General features: G+C 38.1%; 1 pseudogene; it reads left to right on the top strand.

The window, feature by feature from the left end:
• LOC122289201 lies at positions 1-2,406 on the top strand (annotated as a pseudogene).
• The last annotated feature ends 14,971 nt before the right edge of the window (positions 2,407-17,377 follow it).

Below are 17,377 nucleotides of genomic sequence, written 5' to 3'. Positions count from 1 at the left end.
AGATGGTCTGAATATAATTAATTACTTTTGTTTCAGAGCTAGCTAGCAAACTTTCAGATCGATCTCTAGTAAAGTACCTTACCAATTACAGGAATTTAACGATATCATGATGGCGTTATTGGATCTAATTCACAAGTTCTTGAACGTAATAGCTCCTCCCTTCACATTCTTTTCCCTCTGCTTTCTCTTACCACCCTATTCCTTTTCCAAGCTCTTCCTCTCCTTCTTTAACTTCATTTTCAGTGAAGATTTGGCTGGGAAGGTCGTTCTCATTACCGGTGCTTCCTCCGGTATCGGGGAGGTACGTACTAAGCAATTATATATGGACCATGAATCACTTCGTTTCTGTTTAATTTTCTCCACAGTCAACTACACCGTCGAGTTATAAAGCTTTTTTTTTTTTTTTTAAAAAATTTTAGATTTATATGTACTACATATATATATATCTTATATCTCTCTGATCTATATATAAATAATTAGATCATTTATTTATTTTGAATGTTTTTTAGTTGAATTTAATGTATTAACTGTGATTAAATTGAATCAATATTTATGAACTTCTTGCATACATGAATGCAGCATTTGGCTTATTAATATGCAAAGAGAGGGGCTCGCTTATCCCTTGCTGCCAGGAGGGAATCTTCGCTTCGGGAAGTAGTTGATCGAGCGCTTGATTATGGTTCCCCTGATGTTCTTATGATCCCTGGAGACGTATCCAATGTCGAGGACTGTGCGCGAATAGTTGAGGAAACCATAAACCATTTCGGCAGATGTAAGTAGCTAGTGCATATATATATATATATATATATATATGCATCAATTCGGTGCTAATTCAGCCCGTCGTGGTCTTCTTGTTCATTAATTTATTTTTGCGATAATTCTCAATAGTTAATATCAGGCCAGTAATTATACATATAATTTGCTACATGATGCAGTGGATCATCTGGTCAATAATGCTGGGATCAATTCCGTCTGCATGTTTGAAGAGGCAACTGATATTACTGCCTTTAGAACCATTATGGTAATTGATCAGAATAATGCTGGCTGTCTTTTTATGGTCCCCCTCCCCACTCCGAGCACCAGTACTTTTATAATGATTGCTTTGATTTACCAGATTATATATAGCTCAATTTATTTCCCATAAAAAAAATACCAAAAAGAAAACACTCGATGTGACAAATATTTATATTGTTTGAAGCAGTAACAAAATCGTTGAAGTGCTTTTCTTTGTGGGTTTAAGAATGAGGGGAATGTTCTTGTCTGAATCTACATATCTACACTGCACTATTTAGTAATTTTAGTATATTGGTATATAAAAAAAAAAAAAAAAAGTATGATTTGGAGCTGTAATTTCTGGGTTTTAATTTGTCTATGAAGGATAGAAACTTCTGGGGCTCTGCTTATACCACACGTTTTGCTCTTCCATATCTCAGAGAAAGTAGGGGCAAGAAAATAGCCCTTGCTTCTGCCCCATGGTTGCCTACGCCCAGAATGAGCTTCTATAATGTAAGTTCGTACGTAGTCTAATTAATTGATCATTTTATGTTGGAGATCGATCGATCGATCATATATAATTAAATTCATATACGTATTGTCTCCTCACCTCACCTCAGGCAAGCAAAGCCGCGATCGTAATTTTCTACGAGACATTGAGGGTTGAGATCGGGCCTGAGATAAGAGTCACAATCGTGACACCCGGATTCATAGAGTCTGAAATGACGCAAGGCAAGTTCTTATTGAAGGAAGGCAAAATGCGAGAAGTTGATCAAGACTTGAGAGATGTAAGTAATTCTTCTTAAAGTAGAATATAGAATTAATTTAAGGATCGATGTATGCATGTAATTAGTTCTTAATTGATTAATTTACGGGCAGGTTCAATTAAGCGCGATTCCTGTGGAGACGGCTGGGGCGTGTGCTGCGGCAATAGTGAAGAGTGCTTGCAGGGGAGATAGATACTTGACAGAGCCAGCCTGGTTCAAAGTCATCTACTTCTGGAAGGTGTTTTTCCCTGAGGTCATCGAGTGGTGTTACAGATTGATGTATATGAACAGTTCACCCCAAGAAGCCCCCAGCAAAAAGATATTGGATCTCACGGGTGCCAAGAACATACTCTATCCATCTACACTTCACACCTCTGAGATTAAAACTGACTAAATCAAGCTGTGTACAGTACGTGATAGTTATGGTTCAATGGTGATTGTATGAGCTAATTTTCCGTTGTTTGTGTGTTCAGTGTGCTTGAAGTTAAGTTGTGTTCTATATCTCATCTTTTTTAGGGAAGTTAGATTGGAAGTTTTGAGTTATGGGTCTGTAAACTTGCTTTCGAAATAAAGCATTTGGGAGTCGTGCATGTACAATAATTTTACTGCAACAAAAAAACAAATGATAGAAGATAAGATTTGTAAATGAGGACAGTAATGATTAATTGTTTATTAATAAGGCAAGGCATATATAGCCCACATACAACACGGGTGTATGCAAGAGAAACAAAAAAATACTATTGTTTTGTCCGGAGTTAAAAAGTGGGATTGAGGATTGTGCTATGGTAGGAGGACGGTACTATTGAGAATGTCGTTGATAGGAAAAAAAAATACTTAGTGAAGTAGGGTTGAATTTTATAAAGGTGGGTTACTTTCATAATATTGTGGCTAGAAGGGAACGACATGGATTAGGCAATTTCTTGGGAGTAGGAATGTAAGTTGCAACTAAGGAGGGGAGTTAGCTTTAAGTCGGTTAAGATGGTTGAGGTCTTAGGTTTTGTAGAATTTATGTAATGAAGCTATAGAATAGGAGAGTGTAGGTTCAACGAACTTTAAGGATTGGTTTAAGATAATTTTATCTAAGGTTTGAGGCCTTATAGATTTTAGGAAATAAGATTTTGGTAATTAAGGTTTTAGGTTCGACAAGCTTTGGGGGAAGTAATTAAATTTCAAGATGAACAATTTGGTGGCAATTGGGGTTTTAAAATTTACAAGTTTTAAGGTGAATGTTTTGGATTAAAGCTATCAATCTCGAGGATTTCAGAAAATGATTTATTATCCGTTAATGTATTAGATTTTAAAAGTTTTGGGAGCTGATTGTTCTATTATGGGGTGTAAGCTCATTGATCTTAGAAATTTTAGAAATTATTCTTATTTGATTTAAGGTTTTAGAATTGCAGAGTTGAAGGACCAATTTATAATAAGAGTTGAGTTCTTAATTTTACAGACTTGGGGTGCTAGCTTGATCCACTCTGGAGAGTGATTAGTTTGCAACCATTAAAATGAGGTTGATCAGAGTTTAGTTAATAATATGAAATTTTTCTGGGATACATTTCTTTGAGAATGGAAGGTAATGATTTAGCTCATATACTTCTTTGAGGATTGTAGATATTGACTTAGTTCAGAAAATGACTATTGTTAACTCGAGGTTGTAGTAATCGATTTTAGGAAATGATTTTTGTCGATTCGGAAGATATAGATCCATTGAGGTTTTGGAAGCAATAGTTTAATTGTTGGTATTGAATTCGATTGAAGTTGAGACCTTATGTTCTAGAGACTTTTGGGAACGGATTATTAGCAGGTTTAAGGTCATTTTCAGTACAAAGCTTTAAGCGATAACTATTTGCTGATATTAAGGGTATAAGTTAAGCAGATATAGGAATGATTCATGTTGATTTGCGGATATAAGTCCAGATGATGGAAATAGTAGTAATGGATTACTTGTACGTTGGAATGACTATTGGTTTCGGCTAAGGACGTATGAGATTGACACGTGATAGTGGTGAATCGATTGGAGCGTTCAGTCGAAGTGTGTTACTCAATGGAATGTGGGTTGGCAATAATTGTTATAGCTCGAGGTTATAGTGACAAGTTTTAGGATTGATTCATACCGAGTTGAGGATAATAGATGATGCAGGTTTTGGGAAATGAAATTTTGTTAATTTTGAGGATAAGGTACGGATGTTGGAAATGGAAGTGATGGATCACTTATACGTTAGAATGATTATTGATCTTAGCTAAGGGTACATGAGATCCATTTATAATGGTGGTGAGGGTGTATGGATTTCGGAGAGTACAAATCCTAGTCTCTTTTTGGCTTGAGAGAAGTGGCTTTGGTGAGTACTGAAGTGGATTAGATGTGATAGTATTAAATTCAATAAATTTAGCTTCGAGTTCTTAGTGAGTTGATCGGAGTGTACAGTTGAAGTGGGTTACCAATTGGAGTGATGGTTGACATTTATTGTTGAGACTATCTTCAAGAATTAATTGTGACTTGAGGTCACACAGGAATTTAAATTTGAGGCTATACTTTCCTTTGTAGTTTGAGTGTCCAGTTGGGAGAATTATATACATTTTATTTAACTTGAAGAGAGATTGTTGAGTCGCCATGTGTAGGGGTTAATAAAATCTTGAAAGTGGAAGTTTGGGAATCAACGGTGATTAGCCTAAACAGGTACGTAAGGTAATAAGCAGTAGAAGTCAGGAGAGTAGTGCCATAGTTTTGATGGATTGGAGGTTTGAATAGCATGGCCTATCTTGAGATTTAATTTTGTATGCAATTGAAGGAAATAGTCGTGCAAATATTAGGGTTATGAGAATAGAAGTAGGTAAGTGAGTTTATAAGAAGGGTTTATTAAGGTTATCGTGAATTTAATCGTGGTTCGTAGTGAATTTAGTTATCTCTAAATTAGACGATATTCAGAATTTAGGTGATGATCTTGAAAGTGTAAGTTGTTAGGTAGGAGTTATAGGTGCTTTATTAGTTGGTAGGGACGGATTCGAGCCCTATGTTCTTTATCTTAGATGAGATTGGCGTATTTTGAGATAATGATACTTGTTTTTAATTTGGAAGGTTGCAATTGATTGATATCGTCTTCTTTGCTGATGATCATGGGTGTCGTTGTGGAATTTTGATTTAGTTAAGGTAGCTAGAGATAATTGAGGAAATAGGAGTGATAGTTCATGATTAAGTGTGCTGATTTTGAGTAATTAGTGATGACTTAAAATTTCGAGAAGGTGCTTGTAATTGGAGAGTAATATTTTGTTTGGGCAAATTATGTTTATTGATGGTTTATTTTGGAAGTGACTATTAGGTTACCAAGATATAGTATACAATGAAAGTTTCGATGATATAGCATGAAGGTTGATTGAGGTTAATACAATTCATTCTAAGAAGTAATAATTTTTAGAATTTTCTTGGGTGTGGTTTTGAAGTTCTTGACGATATGGTGATTCCGGTTTACGTGGCTACTTTAGGAGTTCTAGACGTGATGCGTCGCTGGGAGACTAGTACGAATATGATGGAATTGCTTTAGGAGTATAATTGGAGAGATCTTTAATCATACTTGTGTGGAAATGGCTGATGGTATGATTTTCTCAAGTATACTCTAAGTTGCGTAGTGTATCATACTTGGCACTGATATTAAACTCACAAATTTCGAAGACGAAATTTATTTTAAGGGGGGAGGATGTGACACCCCGTTTTTATGTGTATTTTCACTGACGGAATATTTTAATTTAATTAATATAATAGTTCTTTTATTTTAAATTATCGGATTTTAATTAGATTTTAATTGCTGTTGAATTTAAATTGCTGTTTAATTTATTTTAGCTTGTCTTTGGATTTAAAATTAAATAATTTGTTTTTACTAGTTAATTATTATATTTTAGCTTTACGTTGTGTTTAAAATATTTTCTTAGTTTTATTGCTTTTAAACTTATTTTCGTTGGATCAGTTATTGGACTCCAGAGGTGAGGATTGGACCTCATTTTTTTTCTTTTCTTTTTCTTTTTCCCTTTTTCCTTTTCTTTTCTTCTTTTCTTTCTTTTCTTCTTTTTTTCTTCTTCTTTTTCTTCCCGTTTTCCCCCTCTCCCCGTGCGCAGCTCCTTTCTTTTCTCCTTCCCGTCGCCTCCACTTTGACCGGCCAGTTCTCCGCCGTCCGGCCACCGTTTAGTGCACCATCATCACCATTCTCTTCCCCTTCCACCATAGATCATCCCCACCAATTTTTAGAGCCATCGGACCAGCCGTTAGCCTTCGAGAGCCACCGGAAGTCACTGCACCTACTCTGTTTTTGCCCCTGTCGCCGGTTGCTTTCGTAGCCCAGAACCGCCGCTCGCCGGCGGCGTGGCCTACACCACCCACCCAGTTTTCTTCCCCTCTCACCGGTGAACATCCCCACCAAGTTTCACCTTCATCCGAGCCACCGTTAGCCGCCACGAGCTCCTCCAAGCCATACGGTTTTTCACCGTTTCCGGCGCCGTCGCACCACCTCCGGCCACCATCTTTTCACAGCTTCTACCCCTACCTCTTGCCGACCTAAACCACCCATTTCCGGCCTCGATCCGTTGCCGGAGCAACTCCCACGAGCTCAACTCCGTTCAGCCCCTTTTTGGCCTTCGACCGCCATTTCCACCACCACCCATGGCCAAAACTCATTTCCCTTAGCTTCATAAATATCTCAAGGCCATTCCCTATCAATCTCGAGCCTTGGTTTGTCCCCGTTCAAAAGTGGGTATTTTACAACCCACGGCCACAGTGTAAATTACACTGTTACGTTGCTTTTCTTCCGCCATTTGCAACGCCGCGAGCTTTCAAAAAATACCATATAGCGCTGTAAATATTTTTCAAACTCTACTTTTAGATTTAAATATATTTTGCTCTTACAATAAATTATTGCTGCTGGTTGGTTGATTCCGGACTGAGTCCGAGGAGTTCGGGGGTCGGATGGGTTGTGGACGGAGTGCTTGGTTTTGTTGATTTATGGATGGTTGATTATTTTGTGCATTAATATCGCATTTACATGGTGCATGCACATGCATTTTTATTTAATTGAGAAAAGCCTGTTTTATTGGCGTAAGTGGATTTTCGAGTGCGTGTGTATCACAACCCCAAGCCGGGATGGGGTATTATCTCGGTGGAGCTCCTCTGGTCACTCAGGAGTGGAATAAACTGAGTGACGTCCCCTGAGTTGTCGCTGAGCGACGACGGGAGCGAGGGCTAGGGGATGCTTGGCTACGAACGCGCCGGGCGCGGAACCGGGCATCGCTCTACGCACCGACTCCGTGGCCCTTCGCTGGCGAGGGCTAGAGGATGCTTGGCTAAGAACACGCGGGGCGTGGAACTGGGCATCGCTCGTTAGGTGTCACATGCGTGGTGGTACTCTGCGATGTGGCACTAGAGCCAGTGTGTGCGGATGATCCCTAGGGGAGGTCATGGTGCATACGGGTTAAAATGGATAATGGTTTGAGATGAATAAAGGTCAAATGTGACTTTTGGCGTGATATTTGGAATGAGTTTGTTTTGGGCCAAATGGGATTTTTTGGCGTGCGTGGAAAAATATGTTTTTATGGGTTTTGCACATTGGCATCACTTTATGCATATTGTTTGAGTTCTATATGTTTTTATCTGGTGGTGTTTGGATTTTACTTACCTGCGGCACCATTTTTGGTTCCGTAGATTTTGGTGCAGAGATCGAGGAGGAGGAGGAGGAGGCTGAGCCCGAGGACGCGGCTCCGCCGGGGTGCTGAAGTTTATGCTTTGTATTTAGTTTAAAATTATGATTGTGTCCTGTAATATTTATTTATGTATGTTTTGAATAGTTTTGTATTAAATAAGAAAAAATTCTGGTACTTAGTTATTGACTTGCTTTTCGCTGCGTATTTCTTGTGCACATTCGTCGCTTTTTCACACACTTGGCACACGTCGATAAGATGATGACCCGTGATCCCATCATCCGGACGTCTCGATTTCCCCATGTCCGTGCATGGGGATTTGGGGGTGTCACAATAAGTCCAAAAGATCTATATTCACAAAAGTATGGGAGACAGAGCTCCATAAGTGAGTGCATAAACTAAAACATCTACTCAACTAATCCGTCAAGTAGCTCACGCAACTCGATCAGGGATGCCATAATACTATCTATAAATCTGATCATGCAGGCTACAAGCTCTGCATCGTGTCTGCACTACCTAGTTGACTGTCTCCAGTCAACCAATGTCCTTTGTATCTCCCGGTCTTGACACATCGTCTACCATTCCAGGGAGAATGGTAGTTAGGACTACCACAGTAAGATTTGAGATATCAGTAAGTTAACAAAGAACTTAATTGACAGTTTAAATATGCATGCAGTAAAAGCATGAATGCATGACATGATCATAAATAAGCTTGATGTGACTTGACATTTAACATGACATATATTGACATGATTTGAACTTGAATGTGAATTGAACTGAACTGAACTGAAACTGCTCTTGACATGACAAGAACTTGAGCATGACTGAACATGGATTTAACTTGAAATAAATGTGAAATAACATGAGCTTGAACGTGAAATACATAAATTTAGAATCTTGTTCATTGAATAAGCATGATTAATAAAAGTGACCAAATGGATGCTACACAGTTCCCCTTGAACCATGTGTCCCTACCGGCTACTGAATCACAGTACACGTATGTGCACCTAGCTGTGAGTGCTTTTAACATACGTACTAGTTTATATGTATTTGTACCTGCTATGGAAAAAGTAATGTACGTATCATGTGCTAGGTATCTGCACTAGCACAAATACATATAACATGAAATTGAAATTAAGGGAGCACCATTGGCGTTAGTGCCTACTCCACTCCGATTACCAGTTAATTAAGCCCCATTCAAAGCTCATTGATCTTTACTTTGTCAACTTAGGGGATTTCACACTAATTTAGACTCTCCAGTATGAACAAATGAGTTCCACTAAGATATTACCTCATCCTAGCATTCAGGGTCGTGATAAACGTAAATAGACTTGACTTGATGTAGAAAAACTATTTCCAAGACACAATCTGTACTCGAGACATGACTTGACAAGAGATAAAAGAACAGATGACCTGATGTAATGTGATATGAATGACATAACATAACATGAAACAAACAAATATTTCATCACATGGAATAACATGTAACATACAAACGTTTCATGACCTGACATAACATGTAATAAATAAAAATTACATGATAAAATATAATGTATAACAGGTAAACATTGCATGATAGAATAAAATGTATAATAGATAAACATTTATGTGTCAGAATATAATATATAACAGATAAACATTTACATGATAGAATATAATGTCTAACAGACCTACATGTAGTGACATGGCATAGCATAGCATATATAGTGACATAAGAACATAACCAATTGTCCCCTTACCAACACACATACACAATAATCTGACAGTAAGTTAGGAGATCACTGTAGCGTTACAGAATAAAAATGTGTGAAATATGAGAAAATGTAAATAAAGATTTCTAAATGTCAGAAACTCTTCACTAATGATTTAGAAATATAAAAATACTATCTTAGAGTAAAATTGACATTATAGCCATCTACATGTGGAAAAATGATCATTTTACCCTTAACTTAAAGATTTCACATCCTAACTCTAAAATTCACTAAAATTTACATTCCTCACGTAAATTTTGTCCTAAATCTAAATATCTAATTACAAAAAATTAAAACACATCACAACTAAACCTTGGCCGAAACACACATAGGCCAAATCTCTTGATTTTTGTTGCAACTCTATCCAACCTCATTTCCTAAACATCCCTTGGCTGAAACACACATGATCATTTCTCATGCTTCTAAGTACCTCAAATAAATGCAATTATGCTTTTGGCACCATAGTGAGTGGCAACACTGACTATGTTGACCAGGTAAAACCTACACGATTGGCTCAATTCATGAAAACTTTCGAGTTCTCACGAGGTTCCTAAAACCCAAGGAAATGCCTCCATTGAATTTTTGGCAGGCTGTTACATATTTTATAGGTAATTAGCTCCACCCTAGAAATATTCCCACATGGCAGTGTCGTACGCAAAAGCCCACACTCTGTCTAAAGGGTCACATCCAGAGTGGGTCTGTGTAAGGGATTACGATTCAATAAATCATATCACTTGAACTCAACAATATGGCCTAATGCCACGTAGAGGGCGCTCATTCAAAGAAAGACTATGAAGTTGGCAAGCTATAAGGAGGTGTAGACCATCCCCTGGTTGTCTATCTCTGTCATCCTTCACTACAACAATCAAGGCTAAAGGACTTCTACCCAAGCATAACTGGAGTTAGAAGTATGACAGAAGGACATCTAATAGTCCCACTCTTATAAAAGGGATTTGGACATGGGACAATCTCACTTTTGAGATCGTACACACTTGAGATCTTGTGAAGCCAGATTCTTTAGAGGAAGCAAGAAAAAAGTGGTGCAAAGAAATAGCAAACTGGACATTGTGAGCTAGGTTAGCTTCTAAGATAGTACTTGAGAATATGAGGTGAATGTTATATGTAAAAGGCATTTGCATATTTTGCAACCTTCCCCTTTCTGATCATGAATAAATCTACTTTTAGTCATTATTTTTATCGTATATTCATTTCATGCTTTCACGATTTTGAATGTGTTTGCTATTTTCACTGATTTGTGACCTCTATGTGAGAAACCATCATCCCAAGGAGAGAGATAGGAGAGAGAGAGAGAGAGAGAGAGAGAGAGAGAGAGAGAGAGAGAGAAATGTGCATCAATAATCATAGGATGGTACAAAGTTCCTCAGACCTTTCCTATAAAACATTGCCACAAGCTTCGCACGGGAAGGAGAATGCCTTGTGGTGATTGGGTGGAGCGGTATTGTGCTTAGCCTCACCTAATAGTTTGGATGTAGAATCCCCCAACCTATCATGTGTTGGTGTCCTCAAGTTAGTTGGCGGGGTAGACATTTCCCAGATGCAACATGTTATTTTTGTGTAATAGCACTTGTGTGATGAATATGTTGTCTCTCTATGAGAGCATTTGTGTGATGATTATGTTATCTCTGTGTGAGAGCACCTGTGAGATGATTATGTTATCTATGTGATCAGCATATGTGTAATGACAATTGTGCCATTGGATCTATGTGAGAGCACTAGACTTATTTATGTGTTTCTTAAGAAGGTGATTCATTGGCATGTTTATGGACTCATGTACCTATGCCAAAAAGGGTGATTACTTGCCAAGCATGTGTATGTGAGTTCTCCCATTGTTTACATGAAATGAAACTTTTCATAGTATCTTCAGGAGTATTATCTCTCATCAGCAGTTTTGTCATAACTATCTAACCTACCTATAGTTTTATTCTTGGAACCATATACTATGATGCAGAGTTAGGACCAGGAGTGATGCCTGAGGAGGAAGAGTCAAACCCTAATGACGAAGGCTAGACTTTGTTGTAGAAACCATGTATTATTTCGAACTGTACATAGTCTTTTCAAGGGGTGACCACTTGTATTCAATCTGTGCCTGTGAGGTGATGAACAAACTATTTGCCTATTTGGGTTGTATGTGTTTCTAAGTTGATATTAATGAGGAACCACAATAAATATTCTTACTTTGTGATGTAGATTTCTAGTACTACAAGGTCTTAGTTTATCAACTAAATTTCTATTTTTCTACCATGATTCTACATCTGAAATCCCAATTCGTGGATTTCCATCTAGACAAGACATGCCTATCCTAATCAAACCCCGGGTGTTTTCCCTAAGGCTAGTAGCCTTGGCACCACAGATCCTCATTAGGACCTTTACACGAGCAACAGGGTGCCACACTTACTATCTCAAAAGTGAGATTCTGACTTTTATTTTAAGCCATTTTATAGGGCTAGATTGTCATGTGTCCTTTTGACGTTCTTTTGACTACTGATTTGCTTGAATATAAGCCTTTAGTCTCAATCGTCCACTTACAAGTTGACAAAGACAAATTGACGTGAGAAAGCACTCATGTTCCAGCGGCCTATGGGTCTCCCACATGGCGTTAGACCATACCTATAGGCTCAGATGATATGATCTGCAGGCCGTGATCTTTCTTGTAACACCCCCTTCCCATAGGCTAGGAATGTCACATGTTTTTATAAAATTAGCCAGGCAAGAGATCTGATAATTTAATAAAATGAACATTTATTTTATAAAAAGAGCTTTATAATAAAACATGTCTTCAATAATATTAAATAAAAAACTTCAATAACTAGATAAAATGTCTTTCATAAAAATAATTTATTATAAGAAGTTTGGAACTAAATCAACCACTCCATCTAAGTGGGGCCCACCTACTTGTACTCATCATCCTAGCCTAGGTGGTTAAAACATGAAATAAAACTAAAATAAATCAAAAACTCAAGAAGAAACCCATCACATGTAAACATAATAAATATAAGGCTTTCATAAAATTTCATGCTGCGAAAGTTTAAAAATCATGACTAATCACTTTTATGCTTAATGTTTATGACATACATGACTTATCTTAAATTATCTAACTTATCTTACTAGCTAACACACTTAACCTCACATCCTATGGCCACAATGGGAACCGCTAATAGTATTCTAGCATACTATGGTAAACCATGCTTAGGTCTGTGGCTTACACATCCACCCATAAATCACATCGGTACTATACATCTGAATGACCATTTTATTCAATTGTTCTAATCTTATCTTATACTTGATCATAAGAAACTTGCATGTCTTATGCAACGTGATATGTATGACGTACATAATATGTATATAATTAAAAAATGCTGAACATGATATAGAATTAACATGATCATGTACTATGATGAATGACATGCATGGTACATAAAAATTGGCTAACAAAAGAAATGGCTATAATGATAATCTATCTAAACTAATTAATGTGTGTTAATCCTAATTTACTTACCTCATAACACTAATCCAAATAGAGGGGAGTTCATATTACTCCTATTATTCAGGGATAATCCAAACAATAAGCCTAAAGTGAGATAAGTACCACATGAGCGTGATCTAATTGCAGTATTGATTCAACTCAGCTTAATGCCTATATACAGATACCAAGTAACCCTAAGATATCTCTGATATAATTCTTGAGTAATTATATGCTATTCCCTACTGACTTAAGCATCTAAGCAATTGCAGGAGTACAACGCCGACATCCTTTAATACTTTGTAGACGAATGGTTATGTTTTGTGGTGAGACATGTTCCTTACAGCGGCGCCATCTATGGGATCTCTGTGACATCCCTCATTTCCTTGTGTTTTTAATTAATTATTTTACTGATTATTTTATTGGTTCCTTTATTTTAAATTGATTATTATTATTATTATAGTATTTTATCCTTTTTACTGCTTGAGTTGTATAATTTAATTTATTGTGCTTTTTTCTTGTTATTAATTATTGTCTATTATTTATTGGCTCTTTATTTCTAATTATTTTTATTGTTAGTTTTACTATTTTTTTTATTGTTACTAAGTTGCTGTGTTTTATTTGTCTTTTTACTTATTTTAAGTTAGTTAACTCTATGTTTGTTTTCTCACTGTTGGATCAATTTTAAGACCTCTAGATGAAGGGTCTGATTAAAATCTAAGTCTCTTTCCTTTCCTCCCCATTTCCTTTCTCTCCCTCTCCCCTGCATTGATGGAAAGGCCCCTACCAGATCCACTCCTTCAGCCAACGTCTTCACCTGGACCGAGTTGGATCGGCACCACCCATCAACGCAACTCAAGCCAGTGACCTCCCCTAGGCCGAGCTCCACCCCCTGCAGCCCCTCTCCTCCCGTGGTAGCCAACCTGAAACCCACGGGTTTCTCTCCCTCTCCTCCACACCCCACCACCGAGCCACCGTAGCTCCCCCCTTCCCCTTTCTTTCCCAAAATGCCACTCTCTCTCCTCTTGGGTTCTCCCTCACCGCAGCCTAGCGCCACTACTGCTACCATCCAATGCCACTGCACTGGCTTCCCCTCACACCAAAGCACCCCTAGCTCGAGCCCAGCTCTTCACGGTAGCCCACCCTCCCTTAATCTCTCTCACATGAATTTACACTTCGTGGCCAGATTTGGCACCCATGCTGCCACCCACAACCTCCAACCAACACCACCAACTCCACCAACCTTCCTTAGCTCTTCCATGCCAAGCCCAAGCCTCCCCAAGCTTCCTCCTCCATTTTCTAGTATTTAAAACCCACAGCCAACCCCTTGAAACAGTGGCTCCATTGCTACTCTACCACTTTCGATGTTTCCAGTGATCTTGCGCGCCCTTAATCTTCCAGAATTTCAATTCTGCTATTGTAAGTAATTTTTTAAAGAACTTTGTGAGATTTAAATATATTTTTATGCTAACATATTTTTCTATAGTCTGTTTGGTTGTGCTGGACCTTGGGTCAAAGGTGGATTTTTGGGTCCTATTGGAGGTTGGACATATTTATGGAGTTTGGTGGTGTTTGGGTTTTTATATGTTGTGTATTGTGTCATGACATTCATTATTATGTTTCATGCATTTTCATGTGTTAAGAATAAAAATTGGGTTTTCATACTAAGAATGGATTTTTGGGTACGTATGTACCACCACCCCAAGCCGAGATAAAGTATTATCTCAATAGAGCTCCTCTAGTCACTCGAGAACAAATAAAACTGAGTGACGTCCCTTGGGTTGTTGCCGAGCGAGAATGTAATGCTCTCGTGCCAACTCCATGGCCCCTCTGCTGGCAGGAGTTAGAAGATGCTTGGTCATGAACACGCTGGGAGCAGAGCTGGTTATCATTTGTTATGAAGTCACATGTACGATCGTTATCCATGATGTGACGAAGGGAGTCAGGGTGTGTGGATAGTCCCTAGGAGAGACCATGGTGCATATGGGATAATTTGGATAATGAGCCATTTTATGGGAAAATGGTAGATTTTGATAAATAGATTTGTGGACCATTTTCTGAGAAAATTGTGGCTTATTACTTGGGCCATTTTCCCATTCTGGAAGATAGAATGGGAAAATGGTAGTTGTTTCTTAATGGACTTGTTTTAGACCAAATGAGATTTTTGGCGTGCGTTGGAAAAATAGCCATTTTTGGAGAAAATGATGGTTTTGGTCTCATGCATGTTTCTGCATGTGCATGCATTCATGTTGGTTGTTTAAATGTGTTTTTATCTCTTGGGTTGTTTGGTTGGTTACTTACTGAGACTCATAATCTCACGTAGTATTCATATCCTACAGTTCCCTTTTATGGAATCGTAGATTTTAATACAGATGAGGACGTTGAACCTGAGGTTTCGGCTCGGTCAGAGGAGTGACTTGGGGTTGCTTTTCGTTCTTGGGATTTGTTGCCCTTTTTGGCTATGTAATTTTGGTTTTTATTTTATTTTCGCTGGATAACTGTATAACCATTTTGAGGGACTTTTATTTTGGTGGTTCTATAATTAAAAAATTCTAGTACTTAGTCAGATATTTTTATTTATTCGCAGCAATGTTTGTTGTACATTTTTTGCATGTACACACACTTAACACTTGTCGTTTGGGGTGTGTGACCCATGTTGTCATCATCCCGATGTCAACATTCCCACCTTTCCGTACTTGGGAGTTGGGGGCATCATAATCTCGATGATATTTGAGTTCAATTTCTCATTAGATACCAACCTTTCCGTACTTGGGAGTTGGGGGCATCATAATCTCGGTGATCTTTGAGTTCAATTTCTCATTAGATACCAACGTGGTTCTCACATGCCAACCGTGACCCACTCTCTAGCAAAACCGTGAAATTGAGACATTACGAACTACCATGGAAGCATGACTTGCAATGACAGAGGAGAAGCTAAAGAAGGTGTTGGACGCCATGGAAGCTTTAAAGAGAGAAAACGATGATTTACAGTGGAAGAACGTGGAACTCAACGACACAGTCACACCTAGCCACAGTGAGGAGGGTAAAGGATAAGTGCATTATAATGGGGGATCGAGCCAATGAAAGGCAGAGAAGAAAAAGTTGCATGACGAACTACGAAGCCTGGCAAGAAGTATGAAGAAATGGCGAAGAAAATGGGAGGGTTTTCCTTGGTAGAATGCTTGTTTAACCAGACCGATCTATTGTATAGCAAAAAGGTTATGGTCATGCCACTCCCGCCAAATTCAAGGTGCCACAGATAGACTTGTATGACGGATCTAAGGACCTCGTGGACAATCTGTAGGACTTTAAGGCCAAATTCATGCTTCACAGCTTCCCTAGAGAAATTGTCTATCGAGCTTTTTCTTTGATCCTAAAGGGGACAGCGAGAGGGTGGTTTAGAACCTTTAGACCGAAGTCAATAGATGGTTTTGAAGAGTCAGCTAAGCAGTTCTCGACACAGCTCATGCCTAGTAAGAGACATTAGCGCCATGCTGCCTATCTGCTAACGGTTAAGTAGAAAGAAGATGAGAACCCGAATGCATACCTCACCCGTTTGTCAACAAGAAAAGGCTAACAACAAATGACCAAGATGAGAAGATCACCCTTGCCATCCTCCTAGGCGAGATTTGGCTGCACAATCTCTTCATGGTTGAACTAGCTAGGAAGATGCCTTCCACCTTGAGAGAGTTCATGGATAGGTGAATGATTTTGTCAATGCCAAAGACACACTACAAGCTTTGGTAGATCCAAGAAAAGAAGAGAACAAGACTGAATGGAGGAACGGCAGGTTGACAGGAAATATGAGCCAAATCATCAAGATAGAAAAAAAGAAAGGTGGCCAAAGCACAATCACAAATTGGTACTGTAACAGCCCGCTAGAAATTCAATGGTAGAATTTCTATTGACTTTAGAAATTTCGTGAAAACCCTATAAGTTTTCATGAATCGATAAATCACACAGGCTTTAGTCTGTCAACATAGTTAGTGTTATCACTCACTATGGTGACAGAATTATGATTTTAATTATTTGAGATAGTTAGAAATGTCATAATATGTTATGGTCTGTGCCACTAGACTCAGCTGATTATTTAGGATTTTATGGTGCAATAACCCCTTTTCATAATTTTGGAGGAAACGCATGTTTGAAACTATGAAATTACTTTTAGGGGCACTTCGGGGTTGAGTTTTGATAACGACTTTCACTATAGGTTAATATGAATATTTAGGATTTTTCAATACTAAGTTTATTATGTATTTTTCAAAATCACATTTTGGAATGTCCAAATTAGGTTAGAGAAATTTTATTTGGATACTTGGTAAGATCTTAGCCACACATAGTGAATAGTATTAGACACTTGGTACGAAGAAAAACCATTAGACAGATTTGTGAATGAAATCAAGGTGTGAGATCATGTCACCTAAGCAAAACCTCTTTTCATCTGATCAACCAAATTGAGCCAGATCAAAGAGTGCTTCAACCCTAGTGAAACCCTAAATGGTTTGAATCCAATTGAAATTCCAAAAACTTGGTTGAAACCGAAACCCTAAACGGTTTCACCAAACCCTAAAGCATTCAAACCCTTTTTGATCCAATTTCTAGCATTATGTTTAATCACTTGATTAAATCACTTCTACATGCTATTAATTTCTCAAATTCTTATTATGACATCATTATCCAACCTTTTATATCTTGAAAATTTGATTGGG

The sequence above is a fragment of the Carya illinoinensis genome, chromosome 12, assembly GCF_018687715.1.
Source record: "Carya illinoinensis cultivar Pawnee chromosome 12, C.illinoinensisPawnee_v1, whole genome shotgun sequence".
NCBI lineage: Eukaryota > Viridiplantae > Streptophyta > Magnoliopsida > Fagales > Juglandaceae > Carya > Carya illinoinensis.
Note: the sequence above shows the minus strand (reverse complement) of the source record. Positions and strands in the feature narration are given on the sequence as shown.